At 32.4% G+C, this 12,532-nt stretch overlaps 2 pseudogenes; one reads left to right on the top strand and one right to left on the bottom strand.

Moving 5' to 3' along the window:
* The first annotated feature begins 4,936 nt into the window (after positions 1-4,936).
* On the top strand, positions 4,937-6,068 carry LOC143574009 (F-box protein CPR1-like; annotated as a pseudogene).
* Positions 6,069-9,386: 3,318 nt separating this feature from the next.
* Positions 9,387-10,202, bottom strand: LOC143574013 (zinc finger A20 and AN1 domain-containing stress-associated protein 1 pseudogene; annotated as a pseudogene).
* Between the last annotated feature and the right edge of the window lie 2,330 nt (positions 10,203-12,532).

Raw genomic sequence — 12,532 nt, 5'->3', positions numbered from 1 at the left:
TGTGGTCAAATCACCCAGAAAAGTACATTATTCACATCCGGCATTAATTTGAAATAATGGATGTTAAGATGGCATCTTCCATTTCAAATGATGAATGTCCTTCAAAATACATTTTGACATATATGAGCAGCCTACGTTGGGAATTGTGACCGGCCAGTTTGTCAAACTAGCGGATCACAAAACTTGACATATGTCATTTCAAATGACGGAACATGAATAAAATATTCGTGATCCGTCATTTGAAATGGTGGAACACCTGGTAGTCGTCTACCTCACTAGACAAGATCTGACGGGGCCTACGTTTTGCCTTAGATCCGTCATTTCAAATGACATATCTCCTACTTTCCATTAACATGTTTTCTCTCTCCTATAAACCATTTTACTATTAAATATTATCCTATTTTGAAAAGATTTTCCTCAAATGTGGGATATGTTTGCATAGTTTCTATTCTTCTTCATCCTCATCGATACCCTCGTTATTAATATTGTTGTTTATCAGGTGAACTAACATTATCATAATTCACCAACATTTAATTCTCCATTGATGTTCTGGTTTAATCACGATATGCCAATTGAAATTAGGGTTTTTTAAAGTTCTACATTCCAAGAGTTGATATACTCATCATGCATGCATGGATAATTCAATTTCATTCATATCAATCTACAATGTTCTTAGGTTATAACTTTGTAGTTGGAGATACGAATCATTCATAATGAACCTTTGTTTTTACTCTAAAGCACAATCCACTTTGTGTAAAGGAGATAGCTTGATGTATATTTTGTGTTACAACTTATATCTTTCACGGATTAAGAGTTTGATTACATTTCCCTTATGATTATGCATATTAGAAAAGATGGTAATTTTACCTGAATATATTACACAAGGCGTGTTATGTGTGTTATATCTCTTGTGACCTGGCATTGGATGATGTTTATTCTCGTCGCGCCATACCTCTAACGCGATATGAGATTGTAAGTCTTTCAGTGTTTCTATCTAAGGTTAATATAGTTATTTTATGGTTGATTAAGGGTGTGTTTGAGATTGCTTATTTAGGTGAAAAAGGACTTTTGATTAAAAGGACATATAAACTTATGAAATTTTGAAAAGAGGTTTTTAAAAGAATGTTTGGATTAGCTTATGAAAACCAAAATGACCAAAAGGGCACTCTTTTTAAAAGGAGTGTAATGGGGTTTAAGGGTGAGAGGAGTATAATAGGTAAATCAAACTCATTAAGTTAATAAGTTGCATATTCCTAACTTTTCAAAACCCCTCTATTTTGTCTTCACTATAATAAAAATCCATAAGGCCTTATGGTTTACCAAACATCTTATACACCTTATTAACTTATCAAAAAGCTTATAAGTTATAAGTTGATGAAAATAAGGAATCCCAAACACCCCCTAATTGTCACGCAGAAAGCCAGCATTGATTTAAGTACACAAGGTTCTTTATTTTGTTAGCTTAAAATGGTATTCTAATATACCTCTTATACAAGTTTTATAATTATAATTATGTAATATTTTACGATATATTGTATTTTTGTATCATTTCTAGAGTTAGGGGACTGCATAATAAAACTTAACCATATATTTGTAAATTTATAGTATTATTAGCGATAAAATAACTTGATATTAATTTAAAATTGATTTTAATTTAAAGAATTTTTATTAATATTCATCTATTTTATGTCATCAGCAATGACATACCTTAGCAACATATGTTGTCATAAAAAACGTTTGAACTCTTTTGTAACCACTCGTTTCAAAATTTGTTACAATCTTTTTTGCGATTTCGTTTGGTTTCAATAATTAATAATATTTCACCTTTGGTCTTAATAAACATAATCACACCATAATATTTTCTGTTTTGCCGGGACAAACCACCATCACTTCAAGGATTTTAAAGCGTCATAATATGGAAGAGAACCACCTCCTTACAAAGAATGTCCCGTTCTCCTTCATAACCGATGTGGGAAATTACAAAGCTTGGACGGGAATGTTTCACTATACATAAATATTATGTGGAATCCAGGTAAAAACAGGTTCCAATTCACTCATACTTTACATGTTTGGACACAAACTAAACCAAAACATTTGTTTTTAGACTTTTTGAAATCCGTCTGTTTTTGTTTGGGTTCAATTTGGTCTTGTTTTCTTGAGCTTTATCGTTTGAGCTTGGAACTTTTAGTCACAAAAAGAAAGTAAATTATTAGTTGATTTTTATAAACTTGAGTTAAAATATTTGTGCTACACTGTTTATTAAATTTTTATATATTATTTTGACATTTAAAATAGTAAAAAAAAATTCATAAATTTGGTTCGGATATGATTTTTAAATTACGAATCGAGTTTTCCAATTTCAGGCATGCCCAAAATTTTAATTACTCTTTATAATAAAAGGCTACAAATTGACAAATCTAAGACACATTACCGAATATGGGTGCATTATATCGACAAAAAGCTCGAAAAGAGTTGAGATTTTTTCTAGTTCGAGCTCATGCCTTGTGTATTGTTAAGTTTTACATATTTTGGTTTTATATGTATCAATTTCACACTGGATCGCTAAGCCGAGCTATGGGCTGGGTTTAAGGTAATACACGAACTAAAGCTGGACTTTGCTCGTTTGAAGTTTTCTCAAATATATAAAAATAATTAAAATATAATAAATAAGCTAAGTTTAAGCTTGAAATCCAATTCACGAACCTTTAGAAAACATGAAATCCGGTATTTTAATAGTACCGCATTTGATTTAAATTTTGTATAACTAGTTGAACTGAAATATACCGGGAGGCCCAACAAGGTTGAATAGTTTAATCTATAATTCCATATAAATGCAAGTTCAACTCAAAAAATAAACCGAAAGTGCATTAATAAACATAAAAATGAATCAAACATCACATGAAAAGTAACCGAATCAAATAGGAAGTTTGTACTTTGTATACGAAATTAATCAATTACAAAAGATGTTAAGAAATCAACCTTGCATTTGCAGGATACTGATTAACAGATCGTCATTTATTGTGTTTACTCGTTTCAAATTTATTCGCTAGGTTAAAAGTTTTTTTTTTAAAATACGGGCCGTAAAAAAATATCAAAAATCTCTCGGGTTTAAAACCGGTTTGCCGGTTTAAACCAGCAAAAAAAAATCGACGGTACGATGTTCTAGCAAATCGTCCAAAAATAATAAATTCTAAATACCGGTTGCCTTATCAAAATCTAGCATATTCGGTTCAACCGGCCGGCAGTCCGGTCCGTACCATTATTAAAACATCGCTCGAACTGAACCAAGATCCTCGTTTACACCACACACTCCCACTTTCTTATAATACCGAAACGGCCCAGAAAACGAAAAGAATATAATAAAATTAAATCGTAGAGGGTGAATCAAAAGCCCTAGAAATGTTACTATCAATAATCAAGTAATCGACTGATGATTTCATTGTGTCTGACAGTAAAAAAAAAGGGTATGTATTATGTAATTTGATTTAGTTTTTAACATTAAAGTAACTAAATTTCAAGTAAACAAGTAATCGACTTGTTTTGCTCTATAATTTAATATATCGGGTTAAGATATGATAGATTGATGAGAGAAAATATACACTTTTTCTTGAGGCAAATTTGTTTGTTGTACGTTAGAGGTGTTGTTTGGGTTATTCGGGTCGGGTTATTCTAGGAATCTTACCCATTTACCGTCGACCCAAATAATATTCGGGTTAATCGGTTGGGGTGTGGTTAATCGTTATTCGGGTTTTTGAATTACAAGTTGCAATGCATACTTTACACAATATTAATAGATAATAACCCATAGTAATATAGGAGAAAAATAGGCAACTGAATATTTTTAAAATTTTTTATGTATTTCCTTTGATTTTATTTGATCTATTTAATAAACGATTTACCTAAATTTATGGGATTAACAAAATTAACTCTATTATCTTTTATAATGAACGACCTTTGGTTATTGCTATAACACGATTCCAGAGGCTACTTGAAGAAAAGAGGTTGGTAATATTTATTTATTTTTTTAATTTTTGTTTTCGATTATGTTGTTAATTCTGTTAAGATGCATGAACAAGATGCTTTGTTTTAACCTACTTGCTAAAGTTATATTTACTACTTTATGAATTTGTTGCTTTGTAGTATGAACAATTTGGTTATTTTGTATTTTCATATGATTTTGGTAACTATGGTTGAGGATTATGCTTTTGAAATGATTTGGTATTTGAATAAGCTGTTGTTTGCCATTACAAATTTTGTTTAAGATTTTTTTATTTAAGTGTGCTTTTTTTTCTCAGGTCCACGCTTTTTTTTGCGCCTAGAGCCTAGAAGATGCCTATGCACCTTAAGTGCGCCTATCGAATTTAATAACTATGTAATAACCACAATATATCAAATAAAAACACTTCCAGTATGATCTTTCAAATCGTGTCAACCAAACCGAATATGTTTTGTCGCTTAAACAACCAGCATTACTTTCTAACACAATAAGTTAATTGTTTAAGTGATAACTAGATTTTCCTGTTGATATATATGTGTGAGTATGGCAAAACAACATATCATCTTCACAACAAAACGAAACATATGTGAGGAAAATAGATTTTTTGTTGATTATATATGTGAATTCGACGACAACCTACGGGTTTCTGGTTCCCTCTTAATCGGGTCCAGGTTGTTCAGTTTCGGGTTTATTTGAATTGGGTTAAATGTTATTTGGGTTCGGGTTAACACGACTCCCCTATTGCCGCTGGGACTCGAAACCGAGGATCTTTTGGGTATTTCAGAGACTTTGTCTAAGTCTCTATCACTGGGCTAACAACCCAGGACATGACAGAAAATATATAGTTCAAATGACAACTCTGCGTCTTTTCTTTTTATGTATAGGGATTTTTATTTCGCTTTAGGCCTCTGAAAAGGTTTTTAAATAATCATAATCAAAATGTCCGACAACATACCAATTGAAATACAAGTGGAAATCATCAAAAGGCTTCCTCTCAAATCGTTGATTCAATGCCGGACCGTCTCGAAAACATGGAAGTCTACCATCGATGGTGCTGATTTTATCGCTCATTATATCGGTCAAAAAGAACATCTACTTGTAAGGAATCATCATTTCGCTGAATCTAAGCCAAAATACCTTTCGGTTGTTGATGATGATACTTTCCCTAATCACAAAGCTTCTCCGACTATTCCCCCACTGGTTAATATTACTACCACAATCGGCAGCTCTCACGGCTTGTTATGTTTGTGTGGCGATTATCAAAAGGGCCACGATGGGCCTGTCTCTGCAACTGAAAAGGCTGTAATTTGGAATCCTTCCATTAGAAAAGCCTTCGCTCTTAATGTGCCTAATGTGACAAATGGGTTGTTATATGGAACCGTTCTAGGTTTTGGGGTTTGTCGTGAGACTATCGATCCTAAGATTGTCAAGATCATGTATATTAATAAATGGAGGATGATGGAAAGTATAAGTTGCATCCCGTGGCAAGTTGAGGTTTTTACATTAAGCGCAGGGGTTTGGAGACTTCCTTATGGCAATCTCCCTAGTAAAACAATTCAGTTCAACGTATTTCGAGAAGGCGTGGGTGTAGCCGTAGATGGTCTTTTGTATTGGCCCGCTGCTGATAGGATTGCTATAGATGGTACATGTAGGTTTATGATTGTTTCATTTGATATGACAAGTGAAGAATTTAGAGAAATATATCTCCCGGATGTTTTAGCGTGCATGGCTATTGACGATTTGGGATTCTATAAGCTGAAGGAGTCTCTTGTTGTGCTTGAAGACATGTCTGGTGTATGGATTATGGAGGATGGTGTTCCTAAATCGTTCACGAAGCTATTTTCTATTGATAATATCATGTACTCTGAGAGGTGAAGCTGTAATTGCAAATGTAGAATGTCATTTTGGAGCCCCTAGAACACATATACTTGCTGTTTATGAACATGACACAGGATGCATCGTTAATCTAGGGATTAACGAAGTAAATTTTGTATTTTTTGTGTGTTCCTACATAGAATCTCTACTTCTGCTTGACCAGCCAAATTCTATGCTATTTGACACTGGGATTTAAGAAGTGTGGTACCTTTAATGAAGAAGCATGACGGAGAGGTTGAACATGTAACCGTGACACATTAATGTTATTAGGATTTTGACATAAGTCAAGGTGAAGATACAAATTTTGGAGCTGACAAGCAAGATATGGAGATTAAATCATGTAAGTTGATAGCAATTTCTTCTTAATAGTCTATGTTTTGTTTACTGTTAACACTTTGGGATTTTCATGCCTGTTGTTTGACTTTAAAAATGAGTCATGGTTTTTGGATAATTTGGAAATTTTAAACATTGGTGATGTTCTACTAACATGCTTGGTATGCATGTTTATATAAGTGTTCATATCATTTAATATGAAGTTTCTATGCACAAGATTACAGTAGACTATTCCACTGTTTATACATGTAGCTGATATATATAGTGATAACTGATATGCTCTTTTTTGCCTTTTTGTAAATTAGTCAAAGGAGACAATAACTTAAGCTTACACATGTGGCTGATATGTTCCTTTTATATTTATTTTTTTCTTTTTTACCTAAGAACATTATTTTATTTAACTGTATGGTTTTCTACACTCCATTTTATATGGTGGCACTTTAATACACAAGCATTTTTACCCGTGTGTTGCGACGAAGTAGGTTAAATGCATTACATGTACAAAATATTAGTTCATTTTATCAAAAAGTGGGTGTACTAAGTAAAGTCTTGGGGTGAATGGGACTACTTTCGGGACCAAGTTAATGCGCTCGGTATGGATCGAAACTTTGTCATTAAGGATGTCAAGTAGGATGACAACAATGGGCTTGCTCAATATATGAAGAGGGGATTGATGCCTTGTCCCAAAACGCAAGGAATCTTTAGTTAATTACAAGAGTGGTCTATTTTATACATTCATAGCATGGTTTCGGCCCAACTTTTTTGAAATTAAAGGTATATAAAGTAGGGATGCTACTTTTAATTAAATAGTATATAAAGAAGGTGTCAAAACCCGAAATAGTACTTTAAAACATTTAAAATTTTAATAAATTCATGTTTACGTATAAGTTATAACCAAACTGTTCATAATCATCGGAATGGTTCAAGTACATATCCAAATTCCCAAACATAATAACCAAAAGTGCAAAAAACACCTTTAACTTCATGACTTTTTTGCTATAAGGACTAGTTGATATCATCTTTTTGAAGTTTCGAAAGAGGTACGGTACCGGTATTTTACTGAATTATTGCTTTCGGTATAGGTACCACATTTTCGATACTGGTACCCCACTTTTTGAGAATTTTGGTATCAGCATTTTCGATACCGATACTGAGCTCATCTCTAATTAGGACAACCCATTGTGCTCGTTGTTTAGAGAGCAAACAAGCAGGAGATATTGGTGCACAAACCGGTTATGGTCAACGTAGTCAACTACCCGGTTAGCCCAATAACCAGTTAGGGTACTAACCGGTTTTCAGTGATGAAACCCCTACCCAGTATAACCAGTTTCGGGTATAACCGAACCGATTAACCAGTAAATAACCGGAAAACGGAAAAAAAACTAATAACCGGTTTCGGAAATCAATACTATAAACCGGTTCCGGAAATCAATACTATAAACCGGTTTCTAACCACCGGGTTGAATCGGGTACTAACCGGTTACGTACTATTTCGGGTTTAAATTGGTTTGTTTGCGCACCTCTAGCCGGAGACATAAAAGAGGTACGACAAAAGATAACTAGCTATTGCAACCAAGACCGATCCAAAGCAACAGCTTCCATCCCATACATGTTTCTATCAGCCCGAACTAACTCTCGGTCTAAGTCCATTAGTCCAATACCTCAAAAAGGAAAATAAACACAAGTGAACACTAAACACTCTTATCACACAAGTTCCGTGAACAGATTTGAAATCAAGATGTTAATTCTACACTTAGTATACTCGAAGAGGACATAATAGTAATGATAAAAGGATAGTATCATCCATCTTACATGTGACATAGGTTAAACTCACTAGCCTAATGTAAGCATGTTAACAAAAAAAATTCTTTTTCTATATACTAACAAATATTCAAAACTATGAAATACTTATGGATTATACAAGAAATTAAGAAACGTTATAGTGGAATCACCTTTATACCCAAAGAATTGTGATAATATACAAAAGATGAATATTTGGTAAAAAAAAAAAAAAGATTTACACAACTTATTTACATAATTCAAATCCAACAGGTAAGATTATCGGTACTCGTCTCACACCCCACCATTTGATGTGGCCAATCAAACCACTAAGAATATTGCACTGCAGTCTGCAGGAGTGGCGTCTTTGGGTGCCTTTGCTTCTTCTCCATTTCGATGTTTTTGCTCACTCGTCTCTTAGATTTTAAGAGAATTTGGTGTGTTATAGAATTATAAAATCATGTATCACACTATTTGTTAACAAAATTTATATATAATTTTATTGAAAATTATATTTATTTACATAAAATAAAAACATTATTTTAAATTTTAGTTTGCATATGAAAAGCACGTGTATAATTCTGTATAATAAGATTATTATATATTTTGTATTTAGTAAAGATTAGTAAAATAGTTGTATTAAAATTAGTAAATATTATTGTTATAAACTTCCAAAGAAATGGTTAAAAAAAACTACATATGGATTAAAGATCAACAAGAGTGGTGATAGCAATCCGTAGTCCCAAAGTTCCAAATAGCCAAACCATCATGTTTATAAATTATAAGATGCTTATTTTTATTATTAAAAATACAACGTATGAAATCGGACGAAAACAAAAAAAAACAAAAGGGAAGTAATCATTGGAATTCTAACGTTCTCTTTATTTAATACCAAACTGATAATACCATACCATACTTATCAAATTTAAAAAATAAAAAAAAAATTATATCCATGACAACTTGCTATAGTTTAAATTAATAAAGTATAAATACCATATAAAAATCAATAAGCTTCTTATCTAACATAGATAAAAAATAAAGTCTGTTCTCAACCTAAATACTCCCAAGTCCCAACTAATATTTCATATAAATTAAAGCTTCTAGACTATTCTAAAGCTCATTTATTTTAATATATTTTAAATAAGACGTTACTTTTTATGATACCAAAACATTAAACCATATTCAAACATAGAGATACCCATCAAGAAGCTTCATACGTGTCCAGTAAGATAACTTAATCACCAATAAATGTTTGAAAGCAATCCAAACTTTAGAAGGGTGTAGAAACAAAACTTAGACGGCAACATATACTAATTTAATTAATTTTTTCAATACCAAATTTATTAATATTATATTATTATTAATATTATTATAAGAAATAAATAAACCAAAACCATAAGTAAAACATCCAAATCAAATTATATTCAACTTCAACCAAATTCACTTCTTTATGTTTGTTTTTTTGTTCCCCTTACATTTAATCATCCAATCCAAACCTTTAAAAAAACTAAAAACAAATAATAAAACCTAACAAATTCCCATACCATACACCCTGACCCGACCCGGTTTCTTTCAGATCCGGTCCACCTTATCAGCTTTAACAACCGGGTTCGCCTTCTCAATGGCCTCCCGACCGGTTTTCTTAAAATCAAACTCACACTCATGTTTCTCAGGATACCGGTGGACCCCACAAAACACATCCCCACACTTGCACTTAAACCCCATAACACCAACTTTCTTGTTACAGCTCAAACACCTGTTGGACGGCTTCTTCACCGGCTCGGCTTGAGCCGGCTTCAAAACCGGCTCAGATCCGGACGATGAAGATGACGTGGCGGTGGCCTGTGTAGAGAAGTTGACCAGCTTGTCGACGGCGGCTACAGCCGCAGCGGCCTGCTCTTCTTGGATCCGGAAGTCACGGAAGCACTTTGAACAGAAGCCGTTGGTGGCGGCGGCTCCGAAGAAGCCGCAGCCGTTGGCGCATGGAGTCGGCTCGGAAGGTTGGAAGCTTGTACCGTCGTTCATCTTGTTGCCATCGGATCCCATCTTATGAATTGAAGTTGGAATGAATGTTAATAATATTGTTATTGTGTGTGTGTGAATATTATTATTAATAATATTTTTGTGTGTAAATTGAAGGGAAAGAATAAAGGGGTTGAGGGGTTTATATAAAGTGGGGATGAAGAGAGAGAAAGGTAATAATAACAAAGAAATGGTATTTGAATTTTTCTTTGTGAATAAGTTATTGTTATGTAACTTGGATTAGGATTCCTATGAAATACCTGTATTACCCTTGTATTGTACCACTTGTTGGTGTCAAAAGACAAATATACCCTTGTATTTAAAAAGATTAAACTTACTTTTGTCAATAATCAACTTTGTAATCACTTTTGTTTCATTAATTTTATCTTTATAGTTTAATTAAAAATCACTTTTGTCTTTTAAATTTTGTACATAGTGCCTTTTTAATTAGTTTTTGGTCTTTTCTTTCTCTCTTTTACTAATAAAAAGTTTATAAATAATAAATTGTGAGTTGATAAACATAAAAAGTCACTATTCAATTCATATGGTTAATTTCTATAGTTTATGGATAAGAAAGCTGTAGATGAAGTGGTTTTTTCTTTAAGTATTTTCCTTATATTTAAAAGACAATGAATATTTTAAAGATAATGAAAGTTACAAGAAATCCAATTTAAGTCCTTTTTAGAATTCTAGAAGCGTTGTATAACCACTTTTATCTATTACATCGAACTGTTTGAAGTTATAATGAAAGAGGAAAAAAGATTGATTATGTTGTTACATAAGCGACTATATAGAGCTGACAAAATCGTTTTTAAAGGCTTATATAGTTTTACTAAAAATATGATTTTGTATTCCACTAGTCTTAACTATTAATAAAATGAACGACGATGAAAGATATATTTGAGAGAAATATCAACTTGAGAAGATTAGATATTTAAATTAAATGATTTAAAATATCAAACGTTAGCAATAGTTTTTTAAAAGGTTATATCCAACTAGGTATATACCCAAACATTAATTTCAAAACGTTGTGGACCATATGAAATATTTTAAACTTTTCTCATTATAATTTAATGTAGATATTTTAAATATTTTATAATTTTTTCATTGACACTTCACTTCAAATTAACTATTCTCTTAACATAAATGCCAATATCATGTGATAAATATAATAAAACTGAAATCTTTCAAACCATGAAGATACTTGATTCTTGATGAAGAATTACTATCTTTTAGAGAGAGTAGCATACAAAGCCAAAAGTAATTAATCCATTAATGTTTACTGTAAAATACTCTTAAAAGGGTTTATGATACCAACATAAAATCATCAATGTTTTCTTTGATAAACTAGGTGTCGTGGATACCCACGCGTGTTTCGGTGGACATTTGTGACATCTGCAGACATGGTCATGCGAGTGTTGTCTTATCTTTTACGATGGTCATGTAGAGATTTTCCATTGTGCTTAGAGAAAACTATTAACATAACTCTCATCTTAATCCGAAGGACAATATATAGATGTACTCTCTAGCTAATTTGGGTGGTTTGAGGTGAATTTGATATTCGAGTACCGTTAAAAAAATAGACCAAGCCTCTTGGGTAGCAACTATCAAGATATCCTTTTGCGAAATCAACTCATAAAAATATTTCTGATTTTTTTTATAATAATTTTTCACACTTCTACAAAAGAATATTATATAAAGGGTTAAATGGGCTATTTGGGAAATTTGCATGCCCATATCAAATTGCCTATTTGCAAAAGTGCAAGAATCGAGGTGGGCTTTCAGTTTGTCGAGACAATAGTAATACAGACAAATACGAGCATTGGTAAATCTCACGCAATCATACCACCATAACGTTGTACAAGAAACTAGATTCCTGTCAGAAACACCTTGACAATTCAACAAAGTACTTATTATTTTTATTTTATCTTTTAAAAAAAACCTTATTTGTTTGAACGACATACAAATGCAAAACTCCTGAAATACTCTTAGGGGGTGTCCGATTTCGTGAAACTAACTTTATCCAGTGGTGCTTAACCCATAAAATCTAAGAATATGAGATATCAGTGAGATTTGTACGCATTATGTCAAACAAAAAGAACCATTTAGAAGAACATAAGGTAAAACTCATGACCAACTCAGTTAAGTGAGAACGACATCTAGCATACTTATTTTGAAATACAGACAAAAAAACTCCATTAACGTGGTTTAGAAAACACACCATTATGTCAGTACCTTATAGGCATGAGGCTCTCACTATTCTTTTCATAAAAAATGTAATGGTTTAACTAATAACATAATTCTTATTTACTTATTTCATAATATTTTGAGTGTATGACTTGTTAATACAATATCGCCCTTTGACCCCCCCCCCCCCCTTCCCAAAATCCAAATTGACAATGGTTCGGATGAAAAGGTAACAACACTCGGTATCAATGAAAATTAACAAAATATTAAAAGGTTATATTGACTTTGAGCAGCCCGACTTTGAAACTAGTCGGCTGAATCAGTTTTGGACCGGACTCG

This window comes from Bidens hawaiensis, unplaced genomic scaffold, assembly GCF_021521415.1.
Source record: "Bidens hawaiensis isolate Kalapana, Puna unplaced genomic scaffold, B.hawaiensis_p1.1 tig00026819_1, whole genome shotgun sequence".
Taxonomy (NCBI): Eukaryota; Viridiplantae; Streptophyta; class Magnoliopsida; order Asterales; family Asteraceae; genus Bidens; species Bidens hawaiensis.
The sequence above is the reverse complement of the archived record's forward strand: the minus strand, read 5'-3'. Positions and strand labels throughout refer to the sequence as shown.